Source organism: Pelodiscus sinensis, chromosome 12, assembly GCF_049634645.1.
Source record: "Pelodiscus sinensis isolate JC-2024 chromosome 12, ASM4963464v1, whole genome shotgun sequence".
Lineage (NCBI taxonomy): Eukaryota > Metazoa > Chordata > Testudines > Trionychidae > Pelodiscus > Pelodiscus sinensis.
The window spans coordinates 37,286,808-37,311,253 of record NC_134722.1 but is presented as its reverse complement, the minus strand read 5'-3'; the positions used below and the strand labels follow the sequence as shown (position 1 = coordinate 37,311,253).

The 24,446-nt window shown below is 44.6% G+C and overlaps 1 long non-coding RNA gene across 1 annotated transcript; it reads right to left on the bottom strand.

Annotated features, from left to right (window-relative positions):
• LOC112544883 (uncharacterized) lies at window positions 1-23,497 on the bottom strand. Its single transcript, XR_012906753.1, has 3 exons — window positions 16,644-23,497; window positions 5,975-6,241; window positions 1-3,770 (listed from the first exon to the last, which is right to left on the bottom strand). It is a non-coding gene; the product is annotated as an uncharacterized LOC112544883 (long non-coding RNA).
• Window positions 23,498-24,446: the final 949 nt, after the last annotated feature.

The window sequence follows — 24,446 nt, the reverse complement described above, 5'->3', positions numbered from 1 at the left end:
AGGAACAATCTATGGTGAGTTGTTCAAAGCAGTTTATTTTCACAGCAAATACTATTGAAAACATCTGAATTATTCTATTAAAAAGGAAAGAAATTATGGGAGGGAACTGTAGTGCACACAACTACTGTAATTTAAAGATTTACAGCTACTGACAGTTATTTTTTCAATCTTGCACTTTTTTAAAAAGTCAGTTTAATCTTACGTGGATTTGCAAACCCTAAAATGCCTTAACCAGACTTATATTATTGTTTCTTGACCTCATTACAAGCCAGAGATATGGTTGTCTGCTGGTTTGACAGCATTTCTTACTTTAATACATTTAGATTTCTTTAACCTTAGCTCTGAAATTCCTAGATTGATGATACTCGGTTTAGGGAATAACGCTTTTTAATTTTTCAACAAAGCCAACTCTACCACTTAAATAGTTCTGGTTTTGTTGTGCTTGGGAGTTCTGTAATGCAGTACCCATGAACAATGCTGAACCCATGAGAATGTGTTGGAGTTTAGCTTCTTATCAAGGCTGAGAGAACTTCTTCAGCCTTAGACTGGCTAAGAATGTCAGGGAGCTGAGCATTTTGCTCCCTTACAGAGTAGCTTTACTAGAGCTGTGTGCACCACCATGCTATGCTCCAGACTTTTTCTCAGGGGTCATGTCAGACTGCCATTGCTTCATCACCCTCATGTCATGTGTTCCTCATAGCACAATCCCACCCTGGAACAGCTCTGTTTGTGCAGAGAGCCTCAGGTGTAGGGCAGTGTATTGAAAACCAATTACCCTGTGTAAAGATTCAAGTTATACACACACGGCTTGACCCTTACACTGCCTTTCCCTCCTGGAGTTTGCTTATTTAGTCAGTGACTTTGCTGCGCACACATTCCAACAAGTGCCCTGTTCCAAGAAAGTTGCTCAAGGTATAAAAAGAGGGTTCTGCTACAGAGTGTGTTTGCACATGTGCATTGATAGCTCACTAACTAGAGTATCTTACTCTTACAGATTCTAACTGGGGAGTATCTTAGCAACTTTTAGCCAGTCTAAGGCTGAAAAGGTTAGTGAGCTTTAAAATAGAACATACAAACAAGTGAGTTCTCTTTTAGGGGGGGAATTGGAAGAAAATTGACCTTCGGGTCTCTAGGACCAGCAGTGGATTTTTAAATTGCATTGCTCTAATTTTGTTCTTGCTACATTAATCTCTGCTGCCAGCAGATGTCCTCTTTGGACTAAAGTTAGCAAATAGTAAACTTTTAAGCACAGACTCCAGAAATATTTGTGAGAGTAGTGAAAGGAATGACCTCCGTAAGACAGCCTGCATAATAGTTGTAGTGTAATTCTCCACTCGTCTCAGGAAGAAAACCTGCAATTTTCTGGGAAATGCAGTTCTCTCTCATTTTTCTATTTCTCCTTGTGCCCTTCTTCCTCATTTAAACTGTAATATAATATGTGCGTTGGCTGCAAGCTGGAGGAATCTGGCTGGTTGTAAATGGGCGCATGGCATTGTCATACATGTTTGGTGGGAGTGTTCTAGAACTTGCAAGTTGTGAGCTCAGATTTTGGCAACTGTTAGGCTACGTCTACACTGCGGGCTTTTTGTGCAAGAACTGTTTTGAGGAAGAGTTCTTGTGCAAAAAATCTTCCACAAGAGCATGTCCACACTGCCATGTGCTTTTGCGCAAGATCTTCCATGCCAGTGTGGATGCTCCCTTGTGCAGGAAAGCTCCGATGACCATTTTAGCCATAGGGCTTTCTTGCACAAGAAATTCATGTTGCTTGTCTACAGTGCCTTCTTGTGGAAGAGCTCTTGCACAAGAGGGCTTATTCCTTTCCCCACGAGGAATAACTCTTCCGGAAGAAGCCCTGTTTTCCGACACTGTACTGTAAATTTACTTGCACAAGAACGCGCATGCAGTGTAGACAGCTGGCAAGTTCTTGTGCAAGAACAGCCATTCTTGTGCAAAAAGTGTGCAACGTAGACACAGCCCTGGAGACACTGACTTCTCCAGTTTAGCCCCAGCATTTTTAAAAAACCTGTTATGGTTACAGGGCTAGCTGTCCCTTTTGGGAGTTCTTGAGTGCACTGCCCTCCTCCGGTGTTACCCGACCTTTACCTTTTCCAGGGTGGAATTCTGCAGTTCTTAGATTCAACTTCAAGACCTGAAGGGGCCATCCAAATCACCTAGGCCAGGGTTTCCCAACCTATGGGTCGGGACCCAAATATGGGTCACCAATACATTTCAAAAGGGTCATCAAGTGTCTGCTCAGGTAGCTCGGCCCTTCCTCCTCCCCCCGTTTTTGAATTGCCCTGGGTCGCCAAGTCTTCCTGAATTGTCAAAATGGGTTCCCATCTGGAAAAGTTTGGGAACCACTAATCTAGGCTGACCCACATCTTGCAGGCCACAGAACCTCAGCACTCACTCCTCTTACAGACCCCTCACCTCTGGCTGAGTTACCAAAGTCCTCAAATCTTGATTTTTTTTTGTTTTTTTTAAGATTTCAAGTTATGGAGAATCATTTATGCATCTCTTCTCCTGCCCCCACTGCAATCTGGACTGCAGGGCCCTGTTTCAACCCTTCTTAGTCCATAGATTCAACTTTCTGGCACCTGTGGTGCTTCCCACCCTTCGACCAATGCCATACACAAAGTGTTGCTTGTTTTGCACTTACAGCAAAACAATGAGACATGCCAACCTTACCTTAAGCCTTACCATCCCCTTACAGTAACCCAGTAGGCCTAACTTCTTCAGACACTTTCAGTTAGGAGCAGATGCGTCTCAATCAGACCTTACCAAACAGCTAGGGTTGCCAGGTGTCTGGTTTTGAACCAAACAGTCCAGTATTTGAGCTTTCTGTTTGGGAAAAAAAATTGAGAAAACAGAAATGCCCGGTATATTCTAAATAAGATGTAATGTAGATTGTGATATATGTCAAGCGTGTCCGGTATTTTTGTTGAAACCATCTGGCAACCCTATAAACAGCACCCCTACCCCTGAGACGGAGTTCCTCTTCAAACCCCTCTATTGTAGGCTGGCTGGTTTTGCTTGCTTGTTTGACTCTGCTCCAAAGACTCTTGGTGATTCAGAAAAGTGTTGTGGGGTGGGGAGGATGGTGATCCCTGACAGAGGTGTGAGGTTTGGGTGTCCTCCCCTCCCCCCATTATATGTAGCTTGATTTTTTTCTTTGAGAATTGGGTCCTGCTATCCAGATGCAGATCTGCCACAGAGCCAATTTCCCACCTAATGCCAGACAAGCTTTTCATTGGAAGGAAACAGACCATCTTTGTTCTGCCCCAGAAAACCTTCCCAATGTGGTTCTGTCAGTCATGAGGCACCATGCTGAAAAAAGTTGGTGGATGAGTGATTCAAAGAGGAAAATGCTTCTTAGGCGGTGTGACTCCTATTGATGAGGATATATTGTATGAAGTGGCAAAGCACAAGCGACCTAAGGAACATACTGTCATTTCAATACCGACTTTTGATGGGTTCTTCTTGTGTGCCTGTGTTTTTGGGCCCCTGGTCATACCTTAATGGCTGCATCACCACACGGCTCACACACCTCTGTAATCAAGGCCCTTTCCAGTTGCTGAAAATTAAAAATTAAAAGTTTAAGTTTTCTCTGCCAGTGGCTCGCAGTCTTCTCTTTTGAATGATCCAGGACACTTGAAGCACCGAGGGCAGCTGGGAATCTGACTGGTCAGACAGCAGGAAAGATCTTGCAGAAAGCTTCAATACTTCATGCTGCAGCTTTTGTTCAGGTTTTTTAAAATGTTACCCCAACCCTGTTGTCAATGGAAAAGAGGAAAACAATTGTCAGGAGGATATTAAAATAAGGTTTTGAAATAAACTAATGGAAACTTTTTTTAAAAAAAAAGCTGCGTCGTCCTCTCTCCCCCCAATGAAAAATGTTCGTCAACACAGTTCAGGAACTCCCCTCTCTGGTGAGAACAACATGGTTCTGCAGCATGAAGCTTTGTATTGCTCAGTCAGGAGCTAGCAACAGCGAACTTGTCAGGGAGGCCAGCCAATGCGAAATACTTTCCTAATGTCTCCTGTGCTGTCTTGCAGCCAGGAATCTGCCTCCCAAAGCCTTGGCATGCTCTGCCAGCCTCATGGATGGCAGAATATTCACAATGGCCTGCTGGGCAGAAGAGAGAGATGCAGCTTAACTATTGAACTAAAGGAACAAACTAGCAAGAAACAACTTCCTCCCCTCTCCAGGGACGAGACGTTAAACAGAGGAAAGAGTTTGTCAGGCACCTTGCTAGGCCAGTGTTTATCCCAGTGGATTTTTAAAAAAATCCTCTGATTAACATGGGGTGCCCCTGTAGGACAAAAGCCCTGCACTTGAGCTCTCTCTGATTTGCTATTTCATGGGAATTAGACTAACATGTCTTCAAAAATCCATACAACCAACCTTTTTTTCTTAATGCTGCCTTACTCTTGTTTACTGTGTTGAATCCTGGGTCCCAGGACATGAGAGAGACAAGGTAGGTAAGAGATTTTATTGGATTAACAGCTGTTGGTAGAAGGGCCAAGATTTTGAGCTACACGGAATGATCTCTTCCAGCCTTAGGAAGGAAGCAGGCACTTTCTCAAGACACTTAGCTGAAAAGCTTATGTCTTCCACCTGCAGCTGTTGATCCAGTCAGCAATATTACCCCACCCACCTCGTCTCTCATGTGCCAATTAACTCTTTCTCCATTAAGGGACATTTTAAATACCTTCTCCCAGGTAGGTAGGATGAGCTTATTGAAAGAATGTAAAGATTTTTAATTGGGGGAAGGAGTTGGTAGGCAGTGATCATGTATCTCCTTATATGAAGAAAGCATGATAGGTCTCAAATTAAATTATAAGTAAATTATCCTATAGATACCATAAACTATTGGTGTCTGACAGTATATGGTCACAATATCGCTTCCATCACCCAATAGACCATGTGCAGTATTTACTACTTAAATCCCCTAACAATAGGTAGAGTTGAACCATCAGCTATCTGATAATACTGATGGCAGCCAAGAGGCAGCCAGACAATGCTGGCATCCTAACCCAATAGTGGGAAGAAGCTGATGTGACCATAACTCTCCCCTCTGCTTGCACCAATAAAAGGCCTTTTCTGTGTCTATTTCCTCCCAGTAAGAGAAGGCTTAGACCTCCGCTTGCCCACATCCGGCCTCTGAGGCTCAACCCCCGTCCCTCCCCCCACAGAATTGGGGAGCCCATGCTGGTGCTCCAGCCCCTCTGCTATTCCCCTGTGGGGCTGGAGCACAAAATCTGCTAGCCTGGGCCCCCCAAGCTCTGGTGTGTGAGGGGAATGTGGGGAGTACTGTTCTTTTCACTCAGGGCCATGTCAGTGAGGTTTGGGGGGTTTTGTTTTGTTTTTCACTTCTGTGGCCCTGACTGATTTTTTTTTTCCTGTGGGTCAATCCAGAGAAGGTTTCCCACCCCCAGCTTCGTGCGATAGCAGCTTATGTGTTTTAATTAAAGGCACAACATCCCTTACTTTCAGACTTGCACCATGGTCTCGTCACTCTCAGTAAAAGGAAGCTAGCACCTGAAAGCTTTCAAATGCTGCAACCTTCCTTTGAGCAAGTTGGCTCCCTTCCCTTGTAAGAGACGTGGAGCAAAGTGAACATTCTAGAAAAGTCCTAAAATCATAGCTCCCTGCCTTTTCTGGAAAGTGCACCAGTTCACTATGCTTAAACCCACCAGAACAGCCAGGTTCTGCAACCTCTGCTGCTCATCCAGCTGTGCTGTCTGCTATTTCTCAGCAGAGGGGGTGGACTGTTCCAGAGCCCAGTCGCTGATGAGCAGGATAAGCATCTGAACCCAAGAAGCCACAAAGCAGAGGGCAAAGCACCCCAGGTTGGATGAGACATGGGCCTCAGCAGACAGGCTCAATAAAGAATAGAAGGGAGACAGAAATATCAGCATTGGAACCAGCACCAGCTTTAAAATCATCCTTTAAAATACATGCAACCAATACCTGTTAGTGCTTCCCAGTGCAGTAACTCGGCCTGGAGATCCCATAGACCACATGGAACACCACAGCCTTCTAGCTGCACTGCTGGAAACTTTGAAAACACATTTGTTTTAAAGAACACACCAACGTGCTTATCAAACAGCTTATGTACCAAACATGACACGACCACAGAGAGAGAAAGGAAACTGAAGAACTATGGTTTAACATTTAGCATACAGGCATCTAAGTTTTCTTTGTGGTGTGTCAGATCCATATGGAGCAAACATCCCTCTGTTAAAAAAAACAAAAAACATATTAGCTCACTCCCCCCAGATAGTCCCCTCTATCACCTTGAGATAAAGGAGGTCTCATTTAGCTAACAGTAGTAAGTACTAGTTTTAGGCTAGCATTGTTTTCCTAAGGAGCCTCACCTTCTCAGCACATGCTGAGAACTGGGTTTTGCTGACTCCTTCGTGTAGGTGAGCCAATGAAGTGCACGAATGTAAGGGAGGTGGGAGAGTACAGCTCAGAGTGTGGGTTGAGAGAGGAACCTTTGGAGCAGCTAATTTTGGTGAGAAGCTGAGAGAAATTTAACTTGAATACAGAGAAATCAAGATAAGTCCCAGGAAGTGGATGAGTTTGACTCAATGCAGTTTGAGGACTTGGGCCCAGCTTTCAAAACAGTTAGCGTTAAGTCCCTAAGTACCTGTGAGGACCAGGGCATCAGTTGTAGAGCCAGTTTAGAAGGGAAAGTACTCATCATATATCCGTAGCCTCAACCGCTAAAGAGCAGCATCACACAAAGTCAGTGCCTTTATAGTAGGGGAAACCTGGCCACACTGATGTCAATAGCTAAATTTCCATTGACTTTGTTGGGGTCAGGACTTAGAATCCTAGGGCTGGAAGAGACCTCAGGAGGTCATCAAGTCCAGCCCCCTGCCCAAGGCAGGACCAAACCCACCTAAATCGTCCCAGCCAGGGTATATCAAGCCAAGACTTAAAATCCTCTAGGGATGGAGATTCCACCAACTCCCCAGGGAACCCACCCCAGTGCTTCTCCTCCCTCCTAGTGAAATAGTTTTTCCTAATAGCCAACCTAGACCTCCCCCACTGTAACTTGAGACCATTGCTCCTTGTTCTGTCATCTCTCACTACTGTGAACAGCCTCCATCCATCCTCTTCGGAACCTCCCTTCAGGAAGTGGAAGGCTGCTATCAAATCCCCCCTCACTCTTCTCTTCTGCAGACTAAATAAGCCCAAATCCCTCAGCCTCTCCTCATAGGCCATGGACTTAATCCAGCTGTGACTTCATAAATGAATGCATGAGGGGGAAGTGGGGTGAGTTCGCAGTCTAGTAACTCATAACGGAGGTGGGGCCCAGACACTCCAGGACTTTGGCAGAAGCTGAGTTCCCAAACCCACTTTTAATCAGTAGGCTGTTGGGGGAGTCGCCACAACAGAGCTCTCTCACAAGGCTGCAGAAGAGTCTGCGTTTCTGAAATACATTGTGCTGGTAAAGTAGGTTAGAAGTATGCTGAGAGGAGACTCTGTGTCAGACCCCTGCTTGGAAATGGGTCAAGGGCATTGCTGCCAAAATGGCAGTTGTCAGAGCATTTCTGGGTGGGCTAAGCTAGACAGTGCAGAGTCATACAACAGTAAGGCAAAAACGAAGTCAGCTAAATGTTTATAGCCACAAAGGCAAAGTGATTTGGCACTAGCTCGCCTACGCCTGAGTCAGTGGTGAAGAGGGTTAAACAAATTAAACAGCAGCTCCACAGTTACTTATTCGGCCATTTCATTATCTACCTCCAGTGAGTCCCCCGGCCCACTCAATAGAAGCAAGATAGAACACAGGACCTGGAATCAAGGTACTTGAGTTCTTCTTCAGCTGTACAACCTAAAGTGCTGCTGTACTTCAATTTCTTCCTCTGTAAAACAGGGAGAATTGCATGACGCAGGCTTATGTAGAACTAGTGCTATTACAAAAGCACTTGGAAGTTGCCTAGATATTTAACAACCTATTTACAGAAGCTAGACTTGAACAAATACCTCTGGATCCAAACACCCCTGAATTTTCTAATTGTGTGACTCTGACCCACTACAGCAATCGATAGAATTACCAAATTAATGAATAACTTCAAATCCTAATTAGAAGGTGACTTAGAAATACTTCAGATTCCTAAAGGATTGTTACTATTGCAAGAACTGCACTTAAGTTATCCACTGTTGCATACAGATGTGCTATTTGTGAAGCATAAAGAGAGTTGCTATTTAACAGCCATTACAATTAAAATTTGCCTCTATGCAATTCTTTGTGTAAGAGGGCTTGTGTTTTTGTACTAATAGTTAAAACCACAGCCTTCCCCCATACAAACCTGAATGTTTTTATTCTACGTGCAGTAAACAAGACATTGCGGTTTACTTTGTTTTTACCTACATGAACCACAGGGTAGGGTGTTCTTGAACTTTATTTTAAAAACACCCCAAATCAACAAATCTGTAGAAGATTTGTATATTAGCCTTCATGCTAGTTACAGAGCTGTTCTGTTAGGTGCTGGTGACGATGCAGTGACTGTGTAGTCATTACATGATGAGCAACAAATTGCTTGTGATGATGCATGTTACAACCTGTCTTCGAGCAAGGGATGGCGTTGGAGAAAATCATCTTAGCTTTCCCTGTTCCTCTCTTTAAATAGGTCTCAGTGTAAAATGGCTTTGTGAGATTTCATGCTTTCAGTCCTTTAGAAACGCCACAAGTTCAGTCACTTTATAAGCAAATAATTTTGTGTAATGGCAAATGGAATCTGGGGCCAGAACGTCAAGCTGGATTATTTCCATTTTATGCCTCACTACTGGTGTGAAGTTCTGAAACTGGAGCTTGAATAAAAATGTTGATGTGTGACCTGGAAAAATAATCTATGATTGCTCTACAGTGTTACCAGGGGCCAAACGGAATAACTTGCTTTTTACGTGAAAATCCAAGTGAGTCATTTTTTGCAGAGAGCAGAACAGTAACTTCCAATCTGAAGTGAAAGCTATTGCATGGATCTTCCCCATGGGGTTTCTGATTAAACCCTCTTGTCAGTTACATGACTGACAGATAGAAATACAGTACTAGTTGCATTACTTAACAATAGTGGTGCCGCCTTATCCAAAATTAAGTTTTCCCATCCCTGGGAGCACAGATGTGCTTACAACTCAACTTGTAGTTCCGCCCCATTATTTCATCCCTTTTAAGTTTGCTGAACAAAGCTGTACTTCCTAACGTATCCTCCCTTTTTCTCCTCGGCCTTTCCCCCACTCCAGGTTACACTCAGCCCTGTCCCTTCCTATGTCAGTCTAGCTACATCGCTCAGAGGTGCGCAAAATCTTTGAGAGATTTAGTTAAGCTGACCTAAGCCTCACTACTGACAGTGCTATGTCAACGGAAGAATTCTTCTTAGGCTCTGCCTTTGAGAGGTGGATTTGTAGCAGCCACAGAAGTACCCTGTTGACTGACACTACACCTGCAGCTGTACTGATGGAGTGATGCTAGTGCAGACAAACCCTAAATATAAGATTGGTTTTTTGCCACAAAAGACTTTAAATTCAGCTTTGGCTTTCATTTTCGCTCTCATCCGGTTCCATATTCCCCCCCCCCCCCCCCCCGACCTTCCTTTTGTATATACGTCCCCTCTCGTGTGTCTCATGTCTGTATAAGGAACAATACACTTCAGGGACATCACCAACCTCCAACTTTTGGAGGTAGCTGCACTGTTTTGCTACCTTCCTCCAATCAGCTGATCCTGGCCACTGTCAAAGACAGAAGTATGGACTATCTGGACCACTGGTCTGATCAGTAGGACTATTTGTACAACTAAGATCAGATTATCAGCTCTCCAGGGAAAGGAGGGTTCTCCTGTGAGCTCTAAGGGTCTACACTGCAGAAAAAGACCCTACAACTCAAGTTAATTGACACGGGCTCATGGGTCTAAAAATGGCAGTGTGGATGCTTAGGGCTGAACATTTAATCCCTCAAGGCTGACTTGGAGCAGAAAGATGCTGCGGCATCACACTTCTGTCCTCTCCCTGCCCTAGCACGTCTCTGTGCCAGCTCTTTTCCGATTTTCAGCAGCACCCGTCAGGAAAACGGCTATTTTTGTTGTGTTCAAGGTAAATACAGTAAATGGAATCCAGCTCAAATTCCTAGTCCAACCACATGTACAACCCCTTGACTCCACTGCTTTGAAGAGCTGGAGATAATGTCCTTTTGATGGCATATGATGGAGAAAAAAAATCCTCCCCTTTTTCAGTGAGTGCCTTATTATTTATTTTATTGTAGGTACCATTTGTCCTAATGCAGGACTTGCACTGCAAATGTTGCTTGTACTGGAACATTATAAATAACTATCCCTATATAACACTTTTTCTGTGGTATAAATAGACCGTATAGAGGGATGCCTCAAGAACAGCGGTGCATGTTTTGCCTATTAAGGGTTTCTCACTAACTGAAGCACTGACTCGAATGCTGAAGATAGATCATGCTTCTGTTAGTGAGAACACCAAGCAAGCGCCTACTTTGTACCTACCATTCTCAGGCCTTCACCATTAGAGATCTGCAGCCTCAATTCATTTTTCTAGGGACAAACTGTGGACCACAATTTTCTTTACACAAATTGTTCCTTCAAACAGGGAAGAGGGCTTTTTAAAACCCTAGTCCTACAGGTATTTTGCTTCTCCATTACATCTATTTATAACCTATGCTGTACCCCCTCTTGAAACCAGTCTCTCCCGCAAGTTCCGCTATCCTGGGAGGTGGCACGTGAACACCCTCACCCCATAGTTTTTAGTTTGCTCAGGATAGGCAAGAAGTGTTTCACAGACGTATAGTGGGTCAGGGACTTGTATAGCAGCAACAGGAAGGCAGAATGGTGACTCAGCTAAAGGCTTCTTTTCATCATGCTTGATACTAGGAATCAGAGAAATTCAAGCTGTTGGCTTACATGAGGCAGAAAACGAAGTCATGAACATTTATTTCTAAGTGACACTCTTAAGGTAGCTCTGTTTCCTCTTTTCATGAGTGTCCTGGGTGGATTGCAGCTGGGAGGACTGCAATTTACTTATCTGAAATTCTTCTGTATTTCAGTTGTTTGTGGTTTTTCTTCACTGCTTGTCCTCCTACGACTCTGCTAATTTTGTATATACTTCAGTTTGCTGCGGTCCAGCCCAGAGGAAGCTGAGTTGGCCCAGTGGTTGATGGGAATGTTCTGTTCATAATGAAAGGGGCAATGTGTCAGAGGTGACTATCAATCAAAACCTGAGGCAGAAATGTCCAAAACATGAATAAGAATTCACTCAGATACTGTGGTAATGGCTCAGGGAGGGGCAGGTTCAAGTCTCAAGACTGTTATATTATGAAAGCGGGTTGGTAACGGCTGGGACAATGGCGCTCCCTAGTCTTTTTTGGTTTTAAGCTCAGTATATTACCCATTCGTTGTACTTTTAGATTAGACAAATCCTGCTCAGTGGCATGCCTGGAATCCTTAAGTCGGGTGGGCAAGACAACCTCCGTGGCTGGATCTGGCCCTTTGATCCAGCCACTCTGCCATTCCCTCACCCTCCAGACCAATTGAGACTTGGGGATGGGGGAGCATGCAAAGTCTCCTCCCTTCCCCCAGGGTATTCAGGGCCAGAGGGAACCTCCAGCTGTTCAAAACAGCTTTTTGTTCTCTCTTGGCAGCGCACGCGCCTGGCAGGGCAGGAGAAGGACTCAAAGACTTCATGCACTCCCCCACCCCGGGCCAATCAGGATCTGGAGGCAGGGGAGCACACAAAGTCTCTTCCCTTACCAGGTGTGGCCCACACCAAGCAGGAACCGTTCCCTTCCATCCAAGGCCACACACCATCCGGGCAGCCCACGACCACTTCCAAAATTCATGAAGTGCTTCCCCCGCTTCAAAAATGATTGCCCACCCCTGCTTTAGGAGAACGGATGCCACAAGGAAGGCTACACTAGAAATACTTCATTGAGGCTTTGCTATTAGCTGGTATTGTGTTTGGTTAAAAAGTATTCTAATGGACTTTTGGGCCAGCTCTGTGTCAGTGCTGCTTTTACCTACTCTTAAATCCCCAGCTGGCATGAGGGACGTGAAATGAGGGTTTTTTTTTTGTTTGTTTGTTTTTACTATTTTTTAGGGAAGCGGAAGAGGGTTACAAATCCATGCCATAGAAATCTCAGAAAAATTAAACATTAGTACATGGACATTTTAAAGAGAGAATATCAGTCATGTGAGCTATCTATTTAGGACAGTGCTCTCCAACCTTTTTATGCCCAAGATCACTTTTTAAATTGCAGGACAATCCTGGATTTACCCTGCCCCCTTCTCTGAGGCCTCTCCCACTCCATTTGCTCGTCCCATCCTCGCTCACTTTCACTGTGCTGAGACTGAGGGATTTGGGAGCAGGGCGGGATGAGGGGAGCAAGCTCTGGGAGGGAACTCGGTGCAGGAGGAGATGCCAGGCTAGGACAGAGTATTGGAGTACAGTGTGCTGGCTCTGGGAGGAGGCTCCGGGTGTAGAGTTCTGGGGAGGGAAAGCAGCAGGCTTTATCACAGCAGAGCAAAAGGGCTCAGACAGGTTGCCTGGCTGCCGTGGCACCATGCAGATTCCAGAGGCAGCTGGCTGCAGGCTTGTCTCTCTGCTCCCTGTCCCCAACTTGCTGCCCCTGTCCCCAGCAATAGCCTCAGCACTCCCATTGACCAGGAACTGCCTCCCTCTCCCTCCCCACTCACCCCTTCCAACCAAATCCTGAACCCAAATATAAAACATTCTTCTACCATTACTTTCTAAAGAAAATAGAGAGTATTTTCCACTGCATGCCTGACATGCCAAAAAAAATGAACACATATGAAAAGGGGTTTTGGTAGCAGCCTTCAACTACTTGAAAAGGGGCAGTTCTGAAAGAGGATGGAGAGAGGCTGCAGTGACAGATGGCAGAACAAGGAGCAATGGGCTCAAGTTACAGTGAGGGAGGTCCAGGTTGGGTATTAGGGAAAAAAACCTGTTTCACTAGGAGGGTGGTGAAGCACTGGAATGGTTGACCTGGGGGAGTGGTGGAATCTCCATCCCTAGAGGTTTTTAAATCCCAGTTTGACAAAATCCTGGCTGGGATGAGTTAGTTGAGATTGGTCTCTTCCAATTCTATGATCCAAAAACAATTCACTCAGTGCTTTTTAACAAATAATGTTGGCATCAGACTTTATAATATTTTTTCTGATCTCTACCCCATCAACTGAGAATAGAGGTTACACTGCTGTAGCATTGCAGTCCTGAAGTAGGGGACAGTTTTATCTGTACTGTAGCTAGATTTTGACTTTTGAGTCCTCTTTCCTTTCCAGATCTAGGTACTGAAATCTCACCCCTCTCTGGTCCTTTATCTTTGTCACTTCAGGAGCTGGGCTGGTATCTATGAGTTTCTGTTCAGCTAGTCAGCATTTCCCACTCCTGATGACACACTGCTGACAGTCACAAGCACATACCTCTAGACAGTCCTATGTTGTGAAACCCAGTAAATGGCTAGAGCAGGATCCCCTGTCGCTCTTATTGCTCATGCTCAATTTCTTGGCTTAGTCATCCAAGTTTTCTATTATAACTTCTCCCAAGCATCTGAGGTGATGTCTGACGATGACGTTCATGCCATAACTGTTTTTTTCCACATCTTAAAACCCCAAACCTCACAGTGGCACTTAATTCACTTCAACCTAATTCATTTTCAATGGTGCCTTATTTGTCCAATGACTTACACTCCTTATCCAGCTGCTGTGACTGCTGCAAGGCAAAGTTTGCCTGCAGCCTCCTGAGTAACAACCTCTCCTCTTCGCCCTCGTTGCTTTTAATTCACGTCTCATTAATAGTTTATGAGCAAAGTTTTGTTCATGGAAACAAAGTGTCAAGTCAGCAGTCACCAATTTTTGCACCAGAAGACTATATAAAGTGAGTGACAAAACATCTGAACAGGGAGCAGAAACAATACCTTGTGAATGGCAAGCCAACACCACTATGAATTGCAGCTGTTCTAAGCATCAGTTACAACAGATGATTTATGAGCCACTCATACATTAAATATATTTGCCTGAGCACTTGGTGCAGTCAGAGAGCATTTACAAAGCTCAACACCCGTAGGTGTCTTCAGAGCCGAATGAGGGACTCAAATTCATGGAATAAATTTTTCCAAATTGTTTACCCATCTCTAGCATCTATATGCCTCTCATTACACCAAGCATTAAAATGAATTTAACTCAATAAAAGAGTAGAAAACCAATGGTCGGTGACAGCAAAAAGCAGAACACCTTGCTATAGTGAAAAAAAAGCCTGCTCTGACACACTATTCACGGCATTTACTAGCTAAAAATATAGAAGTAGTTGATTAATGTAGAGAGAATCTCCGTAGAACTCCTCCAGCAGCCATTGTGGCCAATATGAATTCTTCCCCATTCAGCCAGGATACCAACCTTGATTCACAGTTTGTGAAGGAAGATTAATAGATACATTTACTGTTCAAGTCATGTAAGATTTAGAGCAGGGCTACTCAACTTTGGAACCCCCGGGGGCCACAATGATACAGCACATGTTGAGGGCTGTAACTTAAGCTATTTGCATATATATTTGCATGTATGTGCAACTACACTTATTTCACACTGATGGGCATGAATACACAGATTAAGACAAGACTAGATAGCACACAGGCCCCTTAAGTCAGTTTTGCTGATATTAATAAAAAGCAATATTTATCCAATTTCCACCTATATGACAACAGTTTTCATGAGCAATGACATCCAAGAATTTAACTACTAAAACACATGTCAACAGAAGACCATTATATTGACTATTTTTTTGTTTTGGCTCCCACCCACGGGTCATGTGTTGAGTACCCCGGTTTAAAGGCAATTTATAACCCAAGCACAATCTATGTTAGTGGGAGACGGCTCTGAGATGCCAAGCTACCCCAATTCTAACTTTCCTGGGTTAATTCATGCTTGAATTGATCCTGGGCAATGTTGCACATTACTGTCAGGGTTAAATGATGATCTAGATTGGAATAAATTCTTCAGCCCTCTGCCAGTTTCACTCTTGGTACCCATGCATGTTGGTCTAATGCGCCGTGTGTGTAAGGAAATGTAGCTCAGTAACATAAAAGGATGACCTTTCTTTCCCTTTAGTAGTTCAGAACAGCTAGGCTTTGAGGCTAGATGTTGAGGGGTGGGGTACTTGGGGTTGTTTTTTTAATGTAATTTGGCCCATTGGGTACAGTGTCCCTCACAGCAGCTTTCTGGAAATTCTCTTTCCTTGCTTTTCTTCTTCTTCAGTTATTCAGAGCCTGTTACAAGAAAGGACCTTCCAAATTACTCATCTCTCACCCAACTGACCTAGCATCTTCAACTGTAGAAATATTTCCCATCTTTCTTTCCAGTTGAGGTCATGGCCAGTTCAGCTTCTAGCATCTCATCATACTCATCCCACAGAAGACTGTTTGGCATTATTACTCCCCCCCCCCCCCCCCACCCAGTTGTACATCCTACCTTTATTTGAAAACTAGGTCTCTTTCTGTGATATTTAACAAGTGGCAAGCCCCAGAGTGGTTTCCTTCTCGTGTGATAAAAAGCAAAGTGGGTAGGAAGGAGTAGGAGTGAGGGGGAGGATAAACATATTAGTACAATTAGAAACAAAACTGAAGTCTGGCTAACAAAGCAGTGAGGGTGTGCATGAAAGTGGCGATTACACAAGTGATAGGCCCTACTGCAATGAGAGTATTGCTTGTTGGAAATCACCTTTCAAAGTAAGGGGAAGGAGTCTTCTCAAAAGAAAAGTCCCCAGTGAGGCAGGATTTGGTTTTAAAAGCATTCTATATGCCATCCCTGATCTGCTAGTCTTCAGTAGAGATCTATCCTAGTCTTCAGTAGAGATCTATCTTAAGGCAACCTTTTGCCCTATTCCTCTTCTCCCCCAATCCTGAGCTATGGCTCTAGGCCACACCTTTTCTGTTCTCATCCACCCTCCCCTGCACACTCCACTTTACATCCTTTCATTGGTTTTTCATTAGCAAAGTGAGGCTCTTCACAGCTACCAGGTCTGATGTTAACTTACTACATATCCACATCACCTGAATGTGTCTGCATGGCAATCCTGTTCAGATGGTACATAACTTATGGGCAGAATGAAATTTTGTTAATTGAGAACTTAAATAAAAGTGTCAAGGGACATTTAATTGGGTCTAAAAGCTGCCCCTTACTGAAGAAGCTTTAATTCCAAAAATTACTTAGTTTGTGTCTTCAAACTAAGGGCTGGTGTTGCTGGGCGGCTTCTCTTTTCCCCCTCCTGGCTCTACTACCCATCCGCGCTCTACCCCGGATTGTAGCCTGGCCCTGTCTCTAGGGCCTGACAGGCTGCTCAACCAGAATTGGTCCTACACCGCTCCCGCTCCCTTTAAAGCAGAGTCTGCTGACCCACTGGCCAGCGTCAATATGCAAAGTCATGGGTAGGGGCTACACCCCTGGTAGGGGTACCTGGGCCCACCCTACTCCACTAGGTCCTGGCCCAGGGCCCTGTGAGTGGCAGGAGGACTCACCACTCCCACAGCGGGAAATCCATCTGAAATGCGCCAAGGATTCCGGGGCAGGAAAGGCAGCTCCGGTCCCTTCCCTGGGCCACTTCCTACCTGATCTGGCGGGATAGCGTCCTACGAGCTCGCTGAGTCCACTACTTCTCTGGGGGCTGCTTCTCCCTCATAGGCTGCAGGGGAGATGTCCCAACTGGTGCCCAAGTTTCTGCTGTCTTCCCTCAGATCAGCTGGCTGATGCTGGTCAGGCACTCCCCTCTGAGGTCCTTCCCCTTCAGCAGTCAGCCCAGACTGAGCCTTCCTTCAGGCTTTTATACCTGAGCTGCAGTCTGAGCATGCTCAGCAGACATATGGGGGAAGGGCTTCTTCAGCTCCTGATTAGGCTCAGCCTGCACAGTGGGGGGCTGGTACACCCATCACAGCTGGAAACAGCTCAGTGCTCTAAAGCTGTCTAGGAATTGCTATTTTGAGGGTCCGCTAAGGGCTACAGTAGCTAGGAAAGGGACCATTGAATGTGCTTTCCATTTCCTTATAAAAGTAAGTTTTCAAAGAAGCTGGAAAGGCATTTAGTAAACTTACTTTGTTAGGGTTTTGTGCCAAAGCAGGTTGTTACTTTGCATTTAGTCCAGCTTTTAGGATTTTGACATTTTAGTTATTTCTCCCACCCTAAGCTTTACTATTCACCTTTTCAAAGAGACTTTCATGGCCATAGGCACATGCAGCAAGGCTCTGACCACTGGGACATGGTAACCACATTGTTCAAATATTTCCATGTTGGAAAGTCCCAATTCTGGCTTCACATCTAATGGAGTGTAGATCAGGAGTAACTCCACTGAAGTCATCAAGTTATACCTGAGCAAGGTGAGTAAGAGAGCTAGGTCCAAGATACTGCATCTGTGAATTATCACTGCATCTTTAGAAGTGACTTGCTTGTAAATTATTCCCCCTCCCTTCTCCCGCTATGGTGTCTTTCATAGACACATGCAGGTTAAATGCTAGAAAGGGAAGAGGAGAGATTTGGCACAGAAACAATTATAGTGAGTCAACAGACTGAAATGCTTGTCACACAACTGGGTTTTTTTTCATCCTCCTTCCACTTTATAAATCTGATATTTAGAAATCAGATGTGAGATTTTTTCAGAGTTCCAGGCCAGAAGAAATCAGGCTTATCTATCTAGACTCCGGTATATCACAGAGCATTAAGGTAAGTCTACACTACCACTTTATGCGCTGCAACTTTCTGGCTCAGATTCTGAAAATGTACTCCCCTGCAAGTACAGCAAGTTAAAGTGCAAGTGGAGATGGGCTCCCAGCACTGTTAGCTAATTCCCTTGTGGAGGTGGTTCACATAGAGCACAGGGAAGAGAGCCGTGGCCATACTTTCATTTTAAAGCACTGCCACAGCTTCCCTTGAATTCTAGAAGTGTAGACAAAGCTTTCAATTTTACCCAGAGACACCCATGTTACACCCAAAGACTTTAGTTAGACCAAAACACACAAGTCCTCAAGGAAACTAAACTGTCACCGGCAGGAAACAGAAGAGACCACTAAGCTAGGGGGAGAGGTAGATACGCTGGAGGGTCCAAAGTGACCTGGACAGATTAGAGGACTGGGCCAAAAGAAATCTGATGCGGTTCAACAAGGACAAGTGTAGAGTCCTGCACTTCGGATGGAAGAATCCCAAGCATTGTTACAGGCTGGGGACGAAATGGCTAAGTAGCAATTCTACAGAAAAGGACCTGGGGATTACAGTGGATGAGAAGCTGGATATGAGTCAACAGTGTGCCCCTGTAGCCAAGAGGGCTAATGGCATATTAGGGTGCATTAGGAGGAGCATTGCCAACAGATCCAGAGATTATTCCCCTTTATTCGGCTCTGGTGAGGTATCTGGAGTATTGCATCCAGTTCTGGGCCCCCACTATAGAAAGGATGTGGATGCATTGGAGAGTCCAGCAGAGGGCAACCAAATTATTAGGTGGCTGGAGCACATGACCTGTGAGGAGAGGTTGAGGGATTTGGGTTTACTTAGTCTGCAGAAGAGAAGAGTGAGGGGGGATTTGAGAGCAGCCTTCAACTTCCAGAAGGGAGGTTCCAAAGAGGATGGAGAGAAGCTGTTCTCAGTAGTGACGGATGGCAGAACAAGGAGCAATGGTCTCAAGTTACAGTGGGGGAGGTCTAGGTTGGATATTAGGAAAAACTCTTTCACTAGGAGGGAGGAGAAGCACTGGAATGGGTTCCCTAGAGAGGTGGTGAATTTCCATCCCTAGAGGTTTTTAAGTCTCGGCTTGACAAAGCCCTGGCTGGGTTGATTTAGTTGGGATTGGTCCTGCTTTGGGTAGGGGGCTGGACTCGATGACCTCCTGAGGTGTATTCCAGCCCTAGGATTCTAAAGTGCCACCACTACTAAAAGCCTTGCAGTGGGAGAGAACTGATTGAGAGGATTCCAGCAAGCAAATACCCTACAAAGGGCAACCTTTCCTAGCCTCTAGATCTGGTGCTCTTAGATTTGGAGCATGTGAAGACGACACTGCCACCAGATATTAAAAAACAGGACTATGTGGCACTTTAAAGACTAACAAGATGGTTTATTAGGTGATGAGCTTTTGTGGGCCAGACCCACTTCCTCAGATCAAATAGATATCAGTAGAGGATTCTCTACCGCCTCAGAGAACTGGTTCACTAGTGTCTTATCTCCAGCTTTGGCCAAACTTTGAGGAGAGGGAGTTTCCCCTGTCGCCCATTTAGCCATTAGTGCGTCTGAGTGTGAGGAGAGGGATGCATCCTGATCTTTTGCAGGTGACCAGATGACATCCCGAAAGATGACATTTGATTTTAGTTATGTTAATGCAGAGCTGCAAATCTTCTGAGTATTTTGAGGTGAAGTATGTGCTTCCCCTCCTATAAATAAAGCTGCATAGATATCTCTGGTAGAAGCAGAATGATGAAATTGAAGGCATGTGGTACACTGCCTCCTCTTTGCATATTACAGGAAAGGGATATATCCCCTAAGTGTGACACCTTAATCTATAGAGCAATTTACTTGGGAACAGGAATAAGATTTCCTCTCTCCCCATCAATACTAGAGAGCATTGACCACAAATATCTTCTTGTTCCAGATCTTCCCAGCAGAGGTCACCACTGAGACGGTTTACAAACAGTAGCCAAACAAAGGAAAGTGTAAAATTGAACAAGCAAATACTACACCCTTGCCTATGCTGTCAGAATCCGCTGAAACAGGAGGACAACTGCACCACTACTGTTTAAAGTTTAGTTTCCTTACTGTTTGCTAGGGATTAACTAATGCTACATCCTTCTGTGCAACAAAAATGAGTTAAAGAGGTTGGAGACCATTGATCTAAATATGAAATCACGTTTTGAATTTAAGTGCAATCCAAGATCTACCTCAAACCCAAATACTCTTGCCCAGCCTCCTTTATACCCCTTCTGCAAGGCCCTGCCCCTGCTCACTCCATCCTCCCTCCCTCGCACCAGGCAGGGGCAGACGGTTAAGGTGCAGGCTCTGATTTTCTATTGGACTGCGAGAGGGGCTCTGAGCTTGGGGCAGGCAGTTGGGGTGCAGGAAGTTTTTGGATGCAGGGTTCTTGGGGCTAGGGCAGGGATTTGGGGTGCAAGAGGGGGTTCATGACTGGGGTAGGGTTTAGGATGTGGGCTCCAACTGGCCATTGCTTATCTCAGGTGGCTCATGGGTGGTGGTGCAGTGGGGCTAAGGCAGGCTCACCTCTGCCCTGGCCCTGCACCACTCCCAAAAGCAGCCAGCAAACTCCATCCCAAGTCCTGTTGTGCTCTGCTGCCCTGCTCTGTGGTGACAGGATACAGGGTGAGAGAGGGGGCATTTTGACATCAGTCCCCCTCTTCTGCCCTGCACAGCAAGCAGGAGGCTCCAAGAATTGGGGGAGTCAGCTCCAAGGCAAAGGGCAGGAGATGTGCAGCAGCGGGGATGGGGCCACTGAAGTGCCGGCACTTGACAGCCTCTTGGCCAAACCAGTCAAGATCACCTGTCAGAGGCTCCAAGATCTACCGGTAGATCCCAATCTACTGGTTGGTGACCACTGAGTTAGATAATCATGGTCAGAAAATAGTAACGAGTGTCTCCTTCAAAAGCAAACCTAGAATGGTTAGCTCTGTGGTCTCCCTGAGTTGTTCTTGCATTTAATGCCTAAAATAGGCAAGAAAGGGGGGAAAAAGCTAAACTATAAAACTGGCTAACGTGAAGGTGGACATAAAACTCTTAGCACCTCAGGACGTGACAGTGTACACATTCTCCACAGACAGCTATCCCATTTTCTTCACTACATCAATACAAGGTCACATTTGTTTAGTAGTTTGTGATGCTGTGAATTTGTATTTTAATCTGATTTTTTAAAATGGTCATTTCTTAGCCATCACACTTCTGTAATGGCAAACAGGTAGCATTAGACGTCCACGAGGAGCTTGTAAGAGTTTCCCTTCTCTACACGGAAAAATGAAAATACACAAAGTTAAAAGGGTTGCGCATCAAACTACTGACAAAGGATGGAAACTGGAGTATGAGTCTCACAGAATGGTTCAATGCTAAATTCCATCCACGAAGCCACCCTCAGGTATTTGTTGGAGTTCCAATACTTTTCAGTTTAACCATAGCAAGACGTTCTTGTCATCACTGCTTTCTGCTACACTGATAGAGAACCATTGCATTAATTCATGTAATCCAGCATTTCACTAGAGTTAACATTTTAATATCCTTGTGCAGTGCCTATACTGTACCAGGAGCTTTCCAAAACATGTATGAAGACGACTTGGTCCATTCCTTGAAGAGCTAAATGTAAAAACAAGAGAGCTCAAGCAAAGAGCTACAATATACCAACTAATCAGATTAAGGACTGAAGAACAAGTATGTGCCTTAAAAGGTATTAAGGAGCGAGAGGAAGACAGGAGAGATACATAAGGGAGACGGACTTTAATGCAAGAAACAACAAATAGTCTGGTAGCACTTTAAAGACTAACAAAACATGCAGATGGTATCATGAGCTTTCGTGGGCACAGCCCAATTCTTCACTCCCATCAGCTGCTAGTCCAACATCCCCTCATTTAGATCCAGGAGCTATGAACCTCAAATTGTCATCTTTGGAACATTTTCATCCTGTCCCAGAAACTGCTTCTCTCCCTTTTTTCAAGCAACTGTTAGTGTTTACGAAACAATGGTTAATTTTAGCCTAGATATGGGCTCTTCAGGTTTGGAGAGGCTCTACTAGTGCTCCACCCAACTTTTGTCAATCACCTCTCAGCACACTTTGTAGCAACATTTGGACTCTCTTTGTTGGGTGTAAGTTCAGGAGTAATCAGATTTCTGGATGAAACCAAAATCAGAGGAATCAAACATACAAAAGAACATAAGTCTGTAAGCACTGAGCAGATTAAATACAGATAAAACAATTTTGTACAGGGCAAGAGAGGAAATACACAAGAAATGCAAAGAGTAAACATGAACAAGCAATTCTGGTCATTTGGCAATCTTCCTCCTATACCAATATCCTTATATGGAACCAAGCCCCCCCTTTTTTTAAGTGGCTGTGGAATCAGAGGTTAAGAGTTTTTGGCAGAGGAGGGAAGGAAGTGAGGATAGAAGGAAGACAAAATCTGAAAAAATTAGTACTAATGTATGAAACTGAATATTCCCCACTGTTTGTTAAATACTAAGGATGTTAAAATGTGGTTAATTGACTAGTCGATGGAATTTACAGTCAAGGGGCTCTTGTACATTTCAAAGGAGGAATGAGGAACTCCGTGTACAGCCCGGGCCAGTGGGAAGTCCCGCTGACTCCGGGCTGCACGCGGGTGCCCTTGTGCATTTCAAAGTCATAGAGGCTGGGGTCAGTGGGGGACTACAAGTCCCCCGCTGACCCAGGGCTCCATACTATGGGTTCCCCTGACCCTTTGAATTGCATGGAGGCAGCAGTTTTAAAGGAGCAGTAGCTGCACAGCTGATTAGGAAACTACAGACCGGTCAGTTTAACGTCTGTCCCAGGGAAGATAATAGAGCAGGTAATTAAGGAAATCATATGCAAACACTTGGAAGGTAATAAAGTGATAGGGAATAGCCAGCATGGGTTTATGAAGAACAAGTCATGCCAAACTAATCTGATAGCTTTCTTTGATAGGATAATGAGCCTTGTGGATAAGGGAGAAGCGGTGGATGTCATATACCTAGACTTTAGTAAGGCATTTGATACGGTCTCGCATGATATTCTTATTGATAAACTAGGCAAATATAACTTAGATAGGGCTACGATAAGGTAGGTGCATAACTGTCTGGATAACCATAGTCAGAGAGTTGTTGTTAACGGTTCTAAATCCTGCTGGAAAGGGATAACAAGTGGAGTTCCTCAAGGGTCTGTTTTGGGACCCGTACTGTTCAATATCTTCATCAATGACTTAGATATTGGGATAGAGAGTACGCTTATTAAGTTTGCAGATGATACCAAACTGGGTGGGGTTGCAACTTCTTTGGAGGATAGGGACATAATTCAAAATGACCTTAGCAAGTTGGAGAAATGGTCAGAGGTAAACAGGATGAGGTTTAATAAAGAGAAATGCAAAGTGCTCCACTTAGGAAGGAACAATCAGTTCCATACATACAAGATGGGAAGCGACTGTCTAGGAAGGAGCATGGCGGAAAGGGATCTAGGGGTCATTGTGGACCACAAGTTGAATATGAGTCAACAGTGTGATGCTGTTGCAAAAAAAGCAAATATGATTCTAGGTTGTATCAACAGGTGTGTTGTAAGCAAAACTCGTGAAGTCATTCTGCCGCTCTACTCTGCACTAGTTAGGCCTCAGCTGGAGTACTGTGTCCAGTTCTGGGCGCCACATTTCAAGAAAGATGTGGAGAAATTGGAAAGGGTACAGAGAAGAGTGACAAGAATGATTAAAGGTCTAGAGAACATGACCTATGAAGCCAGGCTTCATGAACTGGGCTTGTTTAGTTTGGAAAAAAGAAGATTAAGGGGGGACATGATAGCGGTTTTCAAATATCTAAGAGGGTGTCACAAGGAGGAAGGAGAAAATTTGTTCCTCTTGGTTTCTGAGGACAGGACAAGGAGTAATGGGCTTAAAGTGAAGCAGGGAAGGTTTAGATTGGACATTAGGAAAAAATTCCTAACTGTCAGGGTGGTCAAATATTGGAATAAATTGCCAAGGGAGGTGGTGGAATCTCCCTCTCTGGAGATATTTAAGAACAGGTTAGATAGACATTTGTCAGGGATGGTGTAGACGGAGCTTGGTACTGCCTTGAGGGTGGGGGGCTGGACTCGACCTCTTGAGGTCCCTTCCAGTCCTATGATTCTATGATTACTATCTGATAAGGAAATGCTTATCGGATAGTCGATTGGTCTTTAACATCCTTATTAAATACTAAAGAAAGCATCTTGCCTCTAACAATAACAAAACTACTATATATTTTAGAAACTTTGTGTGTCCATCCACACGAGTCCATTTGTTCAAGAACTCCTCCTCCTAAACAGTAAGTGCTAGGGGACCACCAAATTTGGTATGCAGCTTCCTCTTACTATAATTTAAAGCAAGGTAAGGATTTGGTTGTGCCAAAACAATGGGATGTGCCTGGAGTTAGATTACTTCTCATGAAATAGAAAGGGAGGACTCTGGTAGAAGGGACAGTTATACTGTAGAATGACCACAGGGGGCAGCAAGGGACCAAAGATGGGAACCAGGATAGCTATAATCCCATTTGGCCAGCAGGGGCAGTGGTGGAGAAAGGGCCAACTATATATTTCAGAGAGTTTGTCTTCCTGTTCCCCACCTGGGGGACATGAACCCCTCCCCTGGCTGTGCCCACTGCCGTGACCATGGACAGGCACTTCTCACTTGGTCCCACGCTACTATGGT